This window comes from Mastomys coucha, unplaced genomic scaffold (assembly GCF_008632895.1).
Source record: "Mastomys coucha isolate ucsf_1 unplaced genomic scaffold, UCSF_Mcou_1 pScaffold16, whole genome shotgun sequence".
In the NCBI taxonomy this organism is placed as follows: Eukaryota; Metazoa; Chordata; class Mammalia; order Rodentia; family Muridae; genus Mastomys; species Mastomys coucha.
This window is the reverse complement of record NW_022196898.1, coordinates 88,292,788-88,309,503: the sequence shown is the minus strand read 5'-3', so window position 1 is coordinate 88,309,503 and position 16,716 is coordinate 88,292,788. Positions and strand designations below refer to the sequence as shown.

Here is a 16,716-nt window from a genome sequence, read left to right as displayed (position 1 = left end):
AATTTTGCATTGAAAGTGTATTCTGAGGTTAAAGAATATGATGTGTTAATTAGCTGTGAACTGTCCACAATATGACAATGTACATTATTAGCAATAGTATTCTGGCTATGAATATAAATTTATATGTAATGATTTTTAATTCTATTTAAGTATTTCTGAAATTTTCCATTTTTATTTCATGATTCTGTCCTCTCTTAATTATAAACATAATATACATGTTAATTAATGTTTGTCAATTAAAATAGGATAGATATTAAAGATATGACCAGGTGCCACTTGAAAAACTTTCTTTAACTTCTAATCAGAAGTCAGAACGTCAACATGAATCTTTACATGTATGTACCACACAGGGAGAATAGAAACTATTCCTTGGTTCTACTGTATTGTGCTTTAGGTGAGGTAAAGGCTGACTCTTGTCAACATTTATGTCTTTGTTACATTTTTATTCTTGTGATTAGACACCATGACCAAGGCAATTTTCTTCTGAGAAAATAAATTGCAGCATCCAGCTCAAAGGCTGAGTCCACGACCATCATAGCAAGGCTGAGTCCACGACCATCATAGCATGGCTGAGTCCACGACCATCATAGCATGTGGTATGGCAGGAGGCAGGCAGACTTGGTGCTGAAGCAGTAGCTAACAGCTTACATCCTGATCTACAAGCACATGAGGCAGAGAGAGAGAGAGAGAGAGGGAGAGAGAGAGAGGGAGGGAGGGAGAGAGGGAGGGAGAGAGGGAGGGAGGGAGGGAGGGAAGGAGGGAGGAGGGAGGGAAAGAGAGAGAATGAGAACTGGAACTAGCATAGGATTTTTACCTCAAATTAAAGTAACATATCTCCAACAAGGTCATATCTTCTAATCTTTCACAAACAGTTCTACCAACAGAGTACCTTCACATTCAAATATATGTATATATGTGCCACTCCCTTTCTTTTTCCTCATTTATTTACTTATTTATTTATTTATTTATTTATTTATTTATTTATTTATTTTTAACTCCAGGCTTTACTCCACTTCTGATCCATGCTCTGTTAAGACATCTGATACCTCCTCCTCTCAGCCCCCTTGTCTCCACAAGGATGTCCCCAACCCCACCCCCACTCCTTAAGACCTCTAAACTCCCTGGGGCCTCCAGTTTCTTGAGGGTTAGGTGCATTTTCTCTGACTAAGCCCAGACCCAGATGTCCTCTGTTGTATATGTGTGGAGGCCCTCTTATCAGTTGATGTTTGCTGCCTGGTTGGTGTTCCAGTATCAAAGAGATCTCTGGGGTCCAGATTAATTGAGACTGCTGGTCCTCCTACAGGGTGTCCCCCCTCCTCAGTTTCTTCAAGCTTTTCCCTAACTCAACAACAGGCGACAGCAGCTTCTGTTCATTGGTTGGGTGCAAATATCTGCATCTGACTCTTTCAGCTACTTGTTGGGTCTTACAGAGGGTAGTCATGAAAGGTCTCTTTTTGTGAGTTCTCTATAGCCTCCTTAATAGTATCAGGCCTTGGGGTCTTCCCTTGAGCTGAATCCCACTTTGGGCTGTCCCTGGACCCTCTTTCACTCAGGTTCCTCTCCATTTCCATCCCTGCAGTTCTTTCAGTCAGGAACAATTATGGGGCAGAGTTTTGACTGTGGTAGGGCAACCTCCCACCTCACTAGATGCCCTGGCTTTCTGCTGGAGGTGGGCTCTACAAGTTCCCTCTTCTCGATGTAGGACATTTCACCTAAGGTCTCTCTTTTTGAGTCCTGAGAGTCTCTCACCTTCCAGGTCTCTGGTGCATTCGGGAGGACACTCCTCCCATCCTCTTACCTCCTGAGGTTGCATGTTTCCATTCTTTCTGCTGGCCCTTGGGGATTTCAGTCCTTTTCCCCCACCCAATACCAGATCATGTCCCCTCTCAGCCTCTACCCCCTCATCACCTTTCCCTCCCCGGAGGTCCCTCCCTCCCAAGTGGTACTGAGGCATCCTCACTTGGGGACACTCTCTTTCAAACAACCATAATACATATGCTTCTTCCAAGTATCTTAATTTGGCATACAAACCTGAAATGTCTAAATGTTATATGAATTTGAAAGTGGTACAGATAGAAATGTAACTTAGAATGTACTTAAATTTACTGTATTACTTAGATCTATAACATGAACTTGGCTTTAGGGAGAAATGGAGAGGTAAGTTATTCTGAAATGTTCTTTTATTTCTATTTCACAGAATAGTTTAAAGAAAATGAATGTTAGAATCCTCTTTTTATTTTTTATTTTATTATTATTATTTTTAATTTGCTGGTAATTGACAGTGAGTCCATCTGGTCCTGAACTTAACTTTATTGGGAAAAGTTTTCTTCCTGCTTTTAATTTTTTTTTGATGTTTATTGACTGGCTTAAGGTGTTTATTCATGATTTAATCATAGAAGGATGCATGACTTCCTTCAAAATTCATTTTTATTTGTTTTTTCTGAATTTTCCCAGGGCTTGTTTGGAATGTAAATTTTCAAATTATAGTCTAATGGGTCTTTGTACTGTAGTGGCATTTATACTAACTTCTCACTTGAACTTAATTTTAATTTGAATTCTCTCTCTCTCTCTCTCTCTCTCTCTCTCTCTCTCTCTCTCTCTCTCTCTCTCTCTCTTTCTCTCTCTCTCCAGCCTTGGAGATGTGCAGCACTGATAGGTAAGGATAGACCCCATGAAGTCCCAACAAAAGCTATGGGTAGATATTTAGTTGTATGCCCAGCTCATCTGGGTCTCAGAGGTAGAAGAGAGCCTATACTTCAGGTGCCAGACTCTTTCTGGAATTAGTTATTATTATTATTATTTTGTTCCCCATTCCTCCTCTTAACTTGCAAACGTCTAGGTATATAGATGTGGGCAATTTTCTGCTATGGTTTCATTGGATAAGCTTAAGGTTTACCTAAGCTGGCTGCTCTATCCTGTAGATTTTTAGGCTTGAGTTTTTTGATGATGTTGCAGAAGTCTTGTACATTGTTGTCATGTTCGTCTGTTCCTTTGTTGAGGTTGGAATTTTCAAACTTGGCTTTTCAGCCATGTCTTCTTTCTTCTATCTGGTCTTTTGGGCTGGTCACTCTTTTCCAATATATTTTTGTTTAATTAATTGTTTCTTTTTCAGTGTTAACTTCCTATTTTTCAAAGTATCAATTTCTGTGCCTTATTGTTTTCTGATTTCAACCCCCTTTCTGATTTTATCATATAAGTTGTTGACTTTTTCCTCTATCCAGCTACCTTTCCTTTCAAGGCCTTGTAATAAATTTATTTGCCATTTTCTTTCCCATTTTATGTCATATTGTTATTTTTATTATATTTTTTGAAATCATCTCAGGATTTTCCTATCTTACTTACATTTGGTAGGTACAGAATTATAATCTTTGACAGAGTCATGTTTTGTTTCTCTCTCTCTGTCTCTCCTTCTCTCTCTCTGATTCTCTCTCTTTTCCTGTCTTCCTTACTCACTTACTCATTATGTTTTCTAATCTACTAGTAAGGATATTTCTTGCATTTCAGTGGGTAGATCTTGTCCCTGGGAATCCTACTTGGGAAGGATCAATCACTAATACTAATCAACAAGAAAAAACAAAACAAAACAGTGTTGTAAGAAAAGCAATATTGTCCCCAGCTCCAAGAAATGATTTGAGAACAAAGTTAGATAGCTGCAACTAAAGGATTAAAAATTAAAACCTGAGTATTAAAAATAAGAATGCCAATACGACCAACTCAGGAGAGGGATGATAAGGAATTAAATATGGAAACAAAGTATTTGAAGAGAGAGCACAGGAAGAGTTGTTGAATAAAGGAAATTAGATCATTGTATGAAGAATCACAAATAGAATTATATAAAAATTTTAAAACTTAGTACAGTAAAAAAAATGCTATAGTGTAATCCAAAAGGAAATTAAAAATTAAAAATAAGAAATAAAAATGAAGATGAGGTATGGGGTAGCATCTTTCTGAGTCCTCAGAAATTGTAGATGGGCAATTATTCACGCTGGGGAGCGCACTGAACTTGTGGACCCTTGTTTTCCTTGAATGTAGTTGTCCTTCTTGATTAGATTATATTGAAGAAGCTTCTGATATGACCCGATTTAGTGCTCTTCATCTCAGTCATTTCCTTCCTTTTCTTCCCAGTGGACTTTGATGGCTGTACTTAGCTCTGCATTCTAAAAGCTGGGCAGGGTCACCTTCCAGAGACTCTCTGATGGTACCCTCTACATGGCTAATGTTTTAGTTGAGCTTGTCTCCCAAGTGTATTGTAAGTAGGGGAATCAGTTGCACTGAAATAGTGCAGGTAGAGAACTTGTCTTGATGCTTTCAAGACCTCCTGAGTACTACGTATGGATATCAAGTACAACCCTGAACCATTAAAAATTTGGATCAAAGATACAAAGTTCCTGATGTTAATATACCTGATAACCAGAGGTTAAAAGCTATCAAACTAAAGGATTACACTAAATTGATGATATATAATCCTGGCTACTGAAAGAAGTCCTACCTCTTCTTATGTCCTTCCCTATCTGAGCTAGGCCTACTGCCATCTACATCTTGGCAATTCTCAACCGTCATGCTTTCCCAAATGCTTTTCTGTATCTAGTGATGTCACAGACAAAATTGAGGCTCCTTGAGAGACTACCTTCCTTTCATGGCTATGGCAGGTGAAGCTGAGGCTCCCTGACCTGTTCTATTTCTCTGAATAGAAGCCCTAAGGTTTAGATTTTAGTAGTAGCTTCTCTTTTACCATGGCATCCATCGCTGCCCTATGAGTGCTGCAGCATGCTAAGAGTGGGGTTATTCTCTTTCTGAAATCACTGGGAGGTCTGTGAGCTTGTCCTGAATGCCTCTGTTTCAGCACTCTTACTCTCAGGACAGTTGATCTCTCTCTTCATAGGTTTGCAAAGGAAAAAAATTACTCAGTACTAGTTTGGTGGGTATCTATCTGCTTATGGCATTTCTATGGAGGTCAAAGGACAGCTTTGGAGAATTGATCCCTTCTTTTCACTGTAGGTCCAGGGATCAGACTCAGGTCATCTGGTGTTCAGGCAAGTTCATTTGCCAAGTTAGATTACTCACTGGCTACCTCTGTGGACTTATAAAATGCTTCTTCCATATCTTTGGAAAATAACCTATTTTTTCATAGTCTAACTCTCTACCCACTCAAAAATGGGTAGCCATTACCCTACCATTTTACCTAGGTATATCACAGTTTCTTTCATAGTATCTCACAGAAATTTTTTGGAGGGGGTTGTTGTATTTTTATCTAAGTTTCAATAAAAATATCTCATTCCTTTTATTTATTTTGTTTTAAAATTTATTTAAGTGTCATTTTTTATTGACTTAGTTTTTATTACTTGCCATTTTCATGCATTATTATAATGAATTTTAGTTCTCCGAATTTCCCTCTAGTTGCCTTTCATCGCCCACTGTCATGCTTATTAAATCCCCTCCTATTTTTCATGTCTTCTTGTGTATGGTTCACAGAGTTTAGAGTTTATTACCCAAGCATGCATGGAGGGTTATTTACTTGAATGAAGATTCCATTAATAGTAGATATAATACTGAAGAAAATGAAAACTCCTAACACAATAGTTTTTAATTGCCAATAGAAGGATAAGGGTCTAAAATAGACAAAGTGTTCAATTTTTACATTACTCTTAAGAATTTATTTTTCTTCTTTCCAATAATTTGGAAGTTAAATATGATTTCTATGACTTTAGTATTCAAATTTCATTTTATTTTTCTCCATACCTTAAGTAGAATGCTTAACATTATATTGTTTCCTTCTTTATCAGTCTTTAGTCCTTTAATGGATGTTTAGCTGTAATGTCACATTTTGATATATAATACTCATTATCAGCCTATTCTAAAGATTTTGTCATTTTCTGCTATGGTGACTACATTAACAAACAAGCTAATAGGTATGCCACATTTTTTTTTCCTGTGGTTTTGTTTTTATTATTAATGACTCTTTTTATTACACTTTAGCCAGATAATGTAAACCATATGATTCCAAAACTTGGAAATGTGCTGACACCTGATCTGTAGTAATTGCACACTAATAATATAAATGTGTTTTGTGAGCTTGAGGCAGATTGCTAGGTATGATGTTTTAGGGAAGCCCATAGTTTTAAGCGTATAATTAATTTGTATCAGGAACTTTAGATCCTTATGCCCTTGATAGTCTCTTGTACATATTTGCGCTGAGCAATCAGGGAAGGCTGTGGGTTTACATCTTCCTGCATGAACTAGATTCATAAGTGTTTCCTCTGATGTTGTCAATATTTTCAACATGTACATTATTTACATGGACAAGAAATAGAACTGCCTCCAGTATAACAGAAGCATTTCTCTAAGTTAGATATGCATAGAGTTTGTACTTGTTTTGGCAATAGATTTCTAGAACTGTCCCTACCATATTATTTTGCCATAATATTTGGTTTAGTGATGAAAGATGTCCATAGTCCTTTATCATTAAATAATACCACCAGAGATACTTTTCCACCTTTGTGACAAGGACTCTCGGTAGATTTCATGCTGTTTTATACCTCTCTAGTCTCGTGCTTGAACTTCTTAAATGATAGGATTATAGGCATGCTACACCCTTGAAGAACCTCTTTACTTTTTATAAATCTATTTAACATAATGACATTTTTTATGTGTAGTAATATTTCTACTTTTATTCTTCTCTCAGTTTTTACACTATATAAAGGCCATTTGCTTCATGTTATAGGGTTGGAACTACCAGCTAAGTATGCTGAGATTGTCCTTCATATAGTATCAATTCCCTATTTTATTATATGCTTTTTGTTTTTGCTTATTCTTTTTTATTTAAGGAGAAATTTTAAATTACTTTTATTTGGTTAGTTTTCCTCTTACATTTTTTTTTTTTACTTTGCTAAATCGAATTTTTGTTTTAGATATTTTCTTTATTTACATGTAATTTCTCCTTTCCCAATTTTCCCTCCAAAAAACAAACAAACAAACAGAACAACAAGAACAAACCCCTGTTGCCTTTCCCCTCCCCATGCCTGCCACCCCACCCTCTCCCACTTATTGGCCCTGGCATTCCCCTACAATGGGGCACAGAACCTTCACAGGGCCAAGGTCCTCTCCTCCTATTGATAGTCGAATTTGCAATCCTCTACTATACACGTGCTGCCAGAACAATCAGACCCACCATGTGCAGTCCTTGGTTGGTGGTTGAGTCCCTAGGAGCTTTGAGGGTACTAGTTTGTTCATATTGTTGTTCGTCCTAAGGGGCTGCAAACCCCTCAGCTCCATAGGTCCTTTCTCTAACTCCTTAATTGGGGACCGTGTACTCAGTTCAATGGATGGCTGTGAGCCTCTACTTCTGTATTAGTCAGATACTGTCAGAGCCTCTCAGGAGATATACTCTTTTTTTTTTTTTTTAAATATTGAGGTATATTTATTTATTTACTTATTTATTTATTTTATTATGACTATTCTAGACATCTAGATGTACCCACACTGAAAAATACAAACAATATGCTTACTACCATCAAATGGAAGGAAAGTGAACAATAACATACTTTTATTCCCTTTTAACTATATTTATTTAATAAATAAGTTTTACTATTTTCTGTATGCTAGGCACATGAAATCATAGCATCAAATCAGACAAAAAATGTTAACTTCCTGTGAACCTTTCATATTTTGATAATGAAAGAAGCAAAAACCAGAAGGACAATTTAAAATAAGGGCTTAGCAATTTGACATGGGAGTGTTAAACGAGAAATTAAGACAGTTAAGAAAAGCCTCTCACTGTGACAGAAGCTTATGAGAGGAGAAAGTTGGTAGGTAGTAATGAAGACAGAATGAGCAGGTCACCTCATGTATCCTTTTCTTCGAAGAGGGGTAGGTGCCAGCGGGTAGTGGTGGCGCATGCCTTTAATCCCAGCACTTGGGAGGCAGAGACAGGCGGATTTCTGAGTTCGAGGCCAGCCTGGTCTACAGAGTGAGTTCCAGGGGAGGCAGGGCTTTACAGAGAAACTCTGTCTCAGAAAAAAAAAAGAAAAAGAAAAAGAAGAGGTGTAGGTGCCACTTGAAATTTTGAGTTTAGTATAACCTAGGGTGATGTGTGTGTGTGTGTGTGTGTGTGTGTGTGTGTGAATATACATGTACATGCACATACATGTACACATCCACACACATATACATGAGTTAAATCAAATAACCTTTGGATATTTGTGTGTGGAGATCAGGAGAGAGGTCTGACTTTAAGATGGACATGTGATTATATGGGGTATTGAAACTAGATAAAATCCTAAAGGAGAAAATAACAGCTAGAGAACAAAGGAGAGAATCATGTCAATGTTACGTGGCTCAAGGTGGAGGAGGAGGAATGATTGCCTAGAAGGAGAACCAAGATTCTTACAGTAGGATTATGTACAAATATCTGCTGCTGGTTTTGTCATTTTGTTGCTATATGATTTTCTTAACCATAGTAGATGAATAGCATCGTTGCCATTTATGGGTATTTTAGGTATGCCCTAAGAGTTACTTTACTTGGCTAACCATTTTCTCCTATTCCTTCAGTCTTGTTAGTGAGAATGTACCATCAGCATAGTTTCATCAGTTTATGTGGATACTGTATATTTTCTCTTCTACTATATATTCTACTACTTTGAGATTTCCCAAGCAAAAATAAAAAAGAGTAAATGAACTTAATGCATAAATACAAAATACAAAGTCTTTTTTTTTTAAAAAAATTTACTGCTAGCCGGGCGGTGGTGGCATATGCCTTTAATCCCAGCACTTGGGGGGCAGAGACAGGCAGATTACTGAGTTCGAGGCCAGCCTGGTCTACAGAGTGAGTTCCAGGGGAGGCAGGGCTATACAGAGAAACCCTGTCTCGAAAACCAATATATATATATATATATATATATATATATATATATATATATATATATATCTGATCAAATGATCCCCCTCATTTCAGTTCTTCCATAACCGAGTCTCTACTCCTACCCACTACCCTTCTCCTCTGAGAGGGTGATGCCCCACAGTATCCTTCCACCCTGGCCCATCAAGTATCTGCCATATTAGGCACATCTCTTTTCTGTTAGGGAATGGTTTACCAAAGTCAGGCTACAGCTTTGGGTAGAGACTCTGCTCCAGTTGTTGGAGGACCCAGTTAGAAACTGAACTGCCTATGTGCTACATACCTGCCTGTGGCCTTGGTTCAGCCCATGTATATTCATTGGTTGGTGGCTCAGACTCTGAGAGCTCCTAGGGATCCAGGTTAGTTTGTGGGGAGCCGTGAATCTTGAGAGGCATTCGCCATGGCAAGATGGCGCCTACTTCCGCTGTTAACTCCTAGTGGACAACTGTTTGCGCATGTGCGTAGAGAAATGTTGGCGCATGTGCGTAGAGTGAAAAAGACGCCATGTCACGGCCCATCCCGGGGCATTACGTAGGGTAATGAGCGAACAGCCAATCATGAGCAGACACACCACGCTGTGGGCAGATACACACACTGTGGTGTATATAAGCAGTGCGGATTTTGGGCTCGACCCCTTTTTCACTATGGATGGAGACAAATAAACAGTTGCTGCAGAAGGAACCTAGAGTGTCCCCGTGTCTTCTTCCCGGGGAGAGGACTGCGCGGGCTACATTAGTTCACACTGTTTGTAGTCCTATGGGGTTCCCATCCCCTTTAGGGCCTTCAATCCTTCCCCCAACTCTTCCATATGAGTCCAATGTCCAAAGTTTGGCTGTGGGTATCTACATCTGTTTCAGCCTGCTGTTGGTAGAGCCTCTTAGAGGACAATTAGGATAGGTTCCTGTGTGCAGCATAACAGAAAATCCTTAATAATGTCAAGGATTGGTACTTACCCATGGAATAGGTTTCAAGCTGGGACAGTTTTGGTTGGCCATTCCTTGTCTCTGTTCCATCTTGGTCCTTTTGTTCCATTGCATTTCTTTTAGACGGGACAAATGTTTGGTGGAAAGTGTTGTGGGTGGGTTGGTGTCCTTATCCCTCCACTAGGGGTCCTACCTGGCTGCTGGAGTTTGGCATTTTCAGGATCTATGCTTCCACTGTTAGCCATTCCTGCTAATGTCACCTCATTGACACTGGGGAGCCTCCTCCATTCCACATATTTGGGACTTCCTAGAAATTCCCCACATCCCTTGGTTCCTGGCAGCTGCAGATTTCCATTCATTCTCCTGGTCCTCTGGCCTGGTCTCCTGTCTCTCCCCCTCCAACTCCCTTCTCCAACCCAATTCCCTAGATCCCTCTGCTTCCTATGACTATTTTGTTCCTTCTCTAAGTGGGATTCAAGCATCTTTGCATGGGCCTTCCTTCTTGTTAAACTTCAATGGGTCTGTGGGGTGTGTCATGGGTATTCTGTACTTTTTGGCCAATATCCACCTATCAGTGAGTACCTCATTCAGGATAGTATTTTCTAATTCATGTATTTTTACAAAATATTTGATGTCCTTGATTTTAATAGTTGAAGAGTATTTTGTTCTATAAATGAACCATGTTTTCTGTTTCTATTCTTTGGTTGAGAGACATCTGGGCTCTCTCCAGTTGTGGGCTACTATAAATAAAGCTGCTATGAAGATAGTTAAGCCAGTGTCTGTATGGTATAGTGGGGCATCTTTTGGTTATATGCCCAGGAGTAATATTGCTGGGTCTTCAGGTAGAACTATTTCCTTTTTTTTTTTTCTTTTTGAGAAATTGCCAGACTGATTTCCAGAGTGTTTGTATACATTTGCAATCCCACCAGCAATGGAGGAGTGTTTCCTTTGCTCTACATACTCAGCAGGATGTGATGTGGCTTGTATTTTTGATCTTAGCCATTCTGATTGGTATAAGGAGGAATCTCAGCGTCATCCTGATTTACATTTCCCTGATGACTGAGAATGTTGAACATTTCTTTAAGTGATTTTTGTGCATTTACGAATTCTCTGTTTAGCACTGTACTACTTTTTTAAAAATTGGTTTATTTGGTTTGTTGAAGTCTAACTTCTTGAGTTCTCTCTCCCTCTCTCCTCTCTCTGTCTCTGTCTGTCTATCTATCTATTCATCTATCTATCTGTCTGTCTGTCTATATAAAATGTCGGGGACTCATGCTTGCCCATGGAATAGGTTTCAAGATAAGCCAGTTTTGGTTAGACATTCCTTGTCTCTGTTCCATCTTTGCTTCTGCATTTCTTTTAGGCAGGACTATTTTTGGGTGTAAAGATATAATATATATCCCCTCTATCTCCTCTTTATTTTCTTATTGCTCTGGCAAGAACTTCAAGTACTGTAATAAATAGATAGGGAGAGAGTGGGCAGCCTTGTCTTAACCCTGATTTTAGTGGGATTGCTTCAAGTTTCTCTCCATTTAATTATTTGTTGGCAGTTGGCTTGCTTTATATTGCTTTTATTATGTATGCTCTGTGCTTTGAATCCCTGATCTCTCCAAGGCTTTTATCATGAAGTCAAGTTGGATTTTATCAAAGGTGTTTTTAGCATCTAATGAGATAATCATGTGATTTTTCTTTCAGTTTGTTTATATAGTAGGTATATTGATGGACTTTTGTTTTTGGAGCCATCCCTGCATCCCATGGATGAACCCTACTTAATAGTGGTGAATGATGATTATGATGTGTCCTTGGATTTGGTTAACAAAAATTTTATTGACTATTTTTTGTCAATGTCTATAAGTGAATTTGTTCTGAAGTTCTCTTTCTTTGATGAGTCTTTGTGTGCTTTAGGTATCAGGATAAGTCTTAAGAATTATGCTCCAAGTAACAAATAGTGTAGACATTTTATATATCCCTCACCAATACATAGAATGTAAACTGAACTTGTCATAATGAATGTAAGGGGAACCAGGAACCTGTTAGTTCCTCTCTCTAATAACTGAATATTTTTCTGTCTTGGAAGTTTCATATCACCCCACTTCTGGGTTCATTTTAGTTAATTCTGGTTTCTTGACAAATCTGGCATTCCTAGACCTTTGCTCTCACACATTTTAATAGTTCTTCAGTGTTTCTTCTCTGGTTGTCATAATTCTCTTCTAGAAATACCCAAGATTTCTTCAAACACTTGCAATAGAGAGCTTTTCATCCCTGTTCAATTTCATGTCCTAAACAACCAGAAATCTTGGTGTATCTGAGGGCAGTTGTCTGATCCACACGGGAATTATAAACATACATGAGATCTGTGATACACTGCCTTTTTATATACATAAAAGAAAGAACATATAAAATAACCTAGATAAAAATAAGTTTCCCATTTATAAATTTATGTCGAATATGAATGCCATATAAAATCTTTTTTTTTTTCAGCTTTTCTTAAAGCATGCAGTATCTCCCAGAATTACGGTTCCTAATTTAACACTGTTTCCAGTATATCCCGGAATCTTTGGCTCATGCTGAGGTCCACAGTGACTCATGTCTTATGCCTGGATCTAGAAGTCTATTGACTCTACAGTTTAATTCAGACCATAAATGTTTGTGTGATAATGGGTACACATTTATCTTTTACCAATGGTTAGCTTTTATTAGGAAGTATTTCAAATAGAAAAGTACAAACACTCAGGATTTCCACTAAGGTTCAAACTCAATTCAAAGTTGTATATAAATAAAACTTTTGCAACTTGGAAACTCTATAATTATTGGTCAAATATTTGTTTCATATTTTAAAAATTCCTTATATCCTCATGATTCATATCCTGTTCCACATTATGATTCCTTTTCCTAACACCCTCCCTCACAAAGGGACAATCTCTCAGTGTTTGCTGTAACCACTGCTATTTCCCTTTCAGCTCTGAAACTGAGTTGCGGTTGTTAATTTTTAAGCCAGCAGGCATTTTTCTCTAGAAACTTGGAGGAAACTGTCCCACTATAGTCTGACTTTCAGCATTGTTGGCAGGAACTTATCATTAGCCTAGTTACATTAATGTATGTGTGTCCGTAAGTACATAAGACATCTAAGGGAGTATCTTTTATAGAGAACGACTTTGATGTTTGACAAATTTATTCTAATGAGAATAACTTTTAAAACCTGATCAGAGACTCATTATTATATTTTTGGATGGAAGCTTATTCCCAACTTGGGGATTGTATGTATCTCCATTTTAAGAATTGTAAGACATGCTTCCCTTTCTCGAAATGTAACACAATTTGAGAGAGATAAAATGAAAATCAACAGCCACAGTGCTTGTAAGGGGTATTTTATGTATTTTGTACAGTGATTTAAAATCTGTTTTAAAATGGATTTGCATCATGCTGCTTTTCCAGGATGAAAGATCTTTAAGCAGTGGCTTAAAAGATGATGGGAAATGAAATGGAAGAAGGAGAGATGACCTTTCCAGCAAGGCAGAGCAGCTCGGAGACAGCACTTTGAAACAGCATGCTTTAAAAAACTCAATGTAGTATGGTTGGAATGCAGAAAGCCTGTCAGAGAGGCAGAAATGGGAGAGACAGAATAATTAAGCAGGAACTATAAGCTACAGGACTAGTTCTGTGAGCTCAGAGTTTATATGTTTCCCCCAACTATAATGTTTACTTTAAACTAAGAAAATGACATAATATTTGCATTTTGGAGCAAATGAGTGCCTTAGTATCTTGACCATTAAATCAGGATTTGGGGGACAACTGTTGAAGTTATCAGGAAGCAGGCTTAGAACGCACTTCCCAGTGGTCCTAAATTAAGACATCACATTACGAATGAGCATATTTGCTCATCTTTTTCAGAGATACTTTCTCCAAAAAAGAAATATTTCAAATCCTGCTCTAATCTCAATGAATGAGGTATCTCACTGTTGTGTTCTTCCCTGGACACAGAGCTATGTTCCTTGCACAGTGAGACAACAGTCTCCCTTTTTCAACAGAATTCAGTAAACCATGAAATTAGGATCTGCTCAGCCACTAGCATGCTGAGTCCTGCCTTAAGTACTCAAGACTCTAGAAATTCCTGATCAAAACTACCTTGTCCTTCATTTCAGTAACTTGAATGATCAACCTTGCCACCACCATAGGGGAGGGTTGTAACATAAGACTGCAAGTTGTAGACCATAACTAATCTGGGTTTTACCCATGAGTTTTCTCTTTCATGTTTCATGACAGAGGATACACTTGAGTGATATTTGAATACAGTTGATTCTAGAAAAAATTATTTACTTATAAATGTTACTGTAACATATTCAAAATTAAAGTTAGCCTGCCTCACTCTCAGTGATACTGTCAGAAGCCAGAAGATTCCCCAGGTTACAGTGAAAGACTTTTGCTCCTGAGAGAATAGATGGCATGACACCAGGGAGCAAAGTCCCTAGTTCTCATATGATCACAGTATGTGTATCATTGAATCTTACACTTGCAAATATGTTATGCTAACATGGATAAAACATGAGCTTGGAATCCTGTAATTTTCTGAAGGAGCTTGCTAGCATAACGTACTGCCCAAACTAGTTCTATAAGATAATATCTTTCTGACCCCGTTTACTAAATGAATCTACCTTCTAGACCAGAGAGCAGGATTTGTCAATCTTTGCCACTCAGGCATAATGTAAAGAGAGGCAGCATAAGACAAAGTCTAGTCTAACATGGTCTTCAAATTGTTACACAGAACGAGCTTTAGGTATGTGGTAGATTCTAAACCTAAAACATAAAAAGCACATGCTAGAACCTGTGGTAAGGGAGCAATTAGAGGATTATGGAAGTGACCACCATCATATTTTCATTGTACAAATGAGCATAAAGATGACATGAGAACAATGACTTGTGTAAGGTCATATGAAGCATGACAGATCCCCAGATACATTCTTTCCATCTTCTCATTACAATGAGTCACACCCAGATGGTGCAGGTGATGCTTGTTGTAGGTATGATATGCTAATTCGTAGCTTTGTTAGGCAGCTATCTTGTATTTTAAAAGCAATGTGTGGAGGCACCCATGCAAGTTTCTTGTTGGAGAATTAGGAAATTGCTCTCAGCACCATTCAGAAAACAGCAGTTTTAGGAATTCCTTTTGATCTTGCCCACCTTCGGGGATAATTGCTACTGTCACCTCTGCTTTCAGAGAACTTAGAGTTATTTATGTGAGTATTTCCCATTGTGATGTCTTGAACCTCAAATTTTTTTTAAGGCCCATGTACTACACAGTCTGCTGGGTCTTACATGGTGGGGCCTACATAGAGGAAGGCAGGTCACTAGAATTCCCTTTAGGAGATATTGGGGCTTCGCCCATTTCTCTTGCTTTTATTTTCTGGCTACTATGAAGTGAGCAGATTCATTCTATCCGACGCTGGCTACTATGCTGACAGCAAGCCAACTGTGCCCTTTTGAAAACATGAGCCCAAGTGAAACTTTCTTTCTTTTAAATAACTTTGCCTTAGCCAGCCATGCCATTCACAATTATGAATCCTATAAACTCAAGAAATAAATGAAAACAAACAAGAACAGCAACAAATGCTCAGCGAGATGTATTCATAATTTGGGCAAAAGTATACATTCTTATGTAATAATGGTGATGATGATGATGATAATAATATTGATAATAGGGTATAAGCTTGAGAGTGTGGGGCTATGAGAGGGGTTGGAATAGAGTACCTATGAGGGGCTTGAAGAAAGAAAGAGGGAATTATATACTTTTATTTTAATTGAAATATTTTTAAGATTTATGTGTTTTATGTATGTGAGTACACTGTCTTCAGGCACACTAGAAGAGGGCAACATATCCCATTAAAGATGGTTGTGAGCCACCATGTGTTTGCTGGGAATTGAACTCAGGACTTCTGGAAGAGTAGTCAGCGCTCTTACCCACTGAGCCATCTCTATCCCTAATTTTTTTTTAAAGTATAATGATGTATGTGAAAAAATCTAATTGAGGGTTTATCTCATGTAATTAGCATCCAAGATCTTATATTATATGCTTGCTTAGGCTATGATTTACTTCAGTGATATTAACATGTCTTCAAAAGTTAATATGCTATTAAGTTAATCATCAAATTCATACAATTGGAGGTAGATTATGGTGGTCAGAAGCATGGGGTCCTTAGGTTGGCATTTGTGCTTCGATTAGAACAGGAAAAGAAACTCAATAGCACATTTTCTCTGTTTTACCAGGTGATACAACAGAGGGTTATCATCAAGTGCCAGCACTATATACTTGGATTTCTTGACCCCTAGAACAACTACATAGTTTATTCCTTATACATTACTCAATTTGTGGTATACAGCTGTACAATAGTAAATGAAATTAGACAGGTATATTTCCGTTATGTCTAGTTATTTAGAAAATGCACAGAATAAGATTCATTTCCACTTTTGTTTTGTAACTTTGAATCGTAGGCTCCAACTCCCAGAGATAATAACTAGAAAACATATCCCATGTCTTTCATGAGGTTTTAATAATACAAGTGGATAACTACCCTGTCACAACATCACAACATTGTACTTCAAAAGTTTGTTTATATTCCCTCTATGAAAGAGATGGCAAAGTTAGAAAACCAAAGGGGAAAACAAAGAAATGGGCTTTTCACCATCCCTTTAACACATTATTAGTATGTACAGTTTGGCTGAACAGGAAAATGTCTACTAGTTTCTGCTGTTGGGCAGAAATAAAGCAAGTACAGTGGGCAACCAAGTCACACCTGCACATGCACTTAATAAATGTCTACACCTACTTAATAATTACATTTCCTCAAATGTGACTGAAAGTAGATACGGGAAGACAAAGGCAGGAGTCTGAATTTTGGAATGTGT

At 37.9% G+C, this 16,716-nt stretch overlaps 1 long non-coding RNA gene across 1 annotated transcript; it reads right to left on the bottom strand.

Moving 5' to 3' along the window:
* Positions 1-430: 430 nt before the first annotated feature.
* On the bottom strand, positions 431-9,312 carry LOC116094361. Its single transcript, XR_004120064.1, has 2 exons — positions 9,177-9,312; positions 431-656 (listed from the first exon to the last, which is right to left on the bottom strand). It is a non-coding gene; the product is annotated as an uncharacterized LOC116094361 (long non-coding RNA).
* Positions 9,313-16,716: the final 7,404 nt, after the last annotated feature.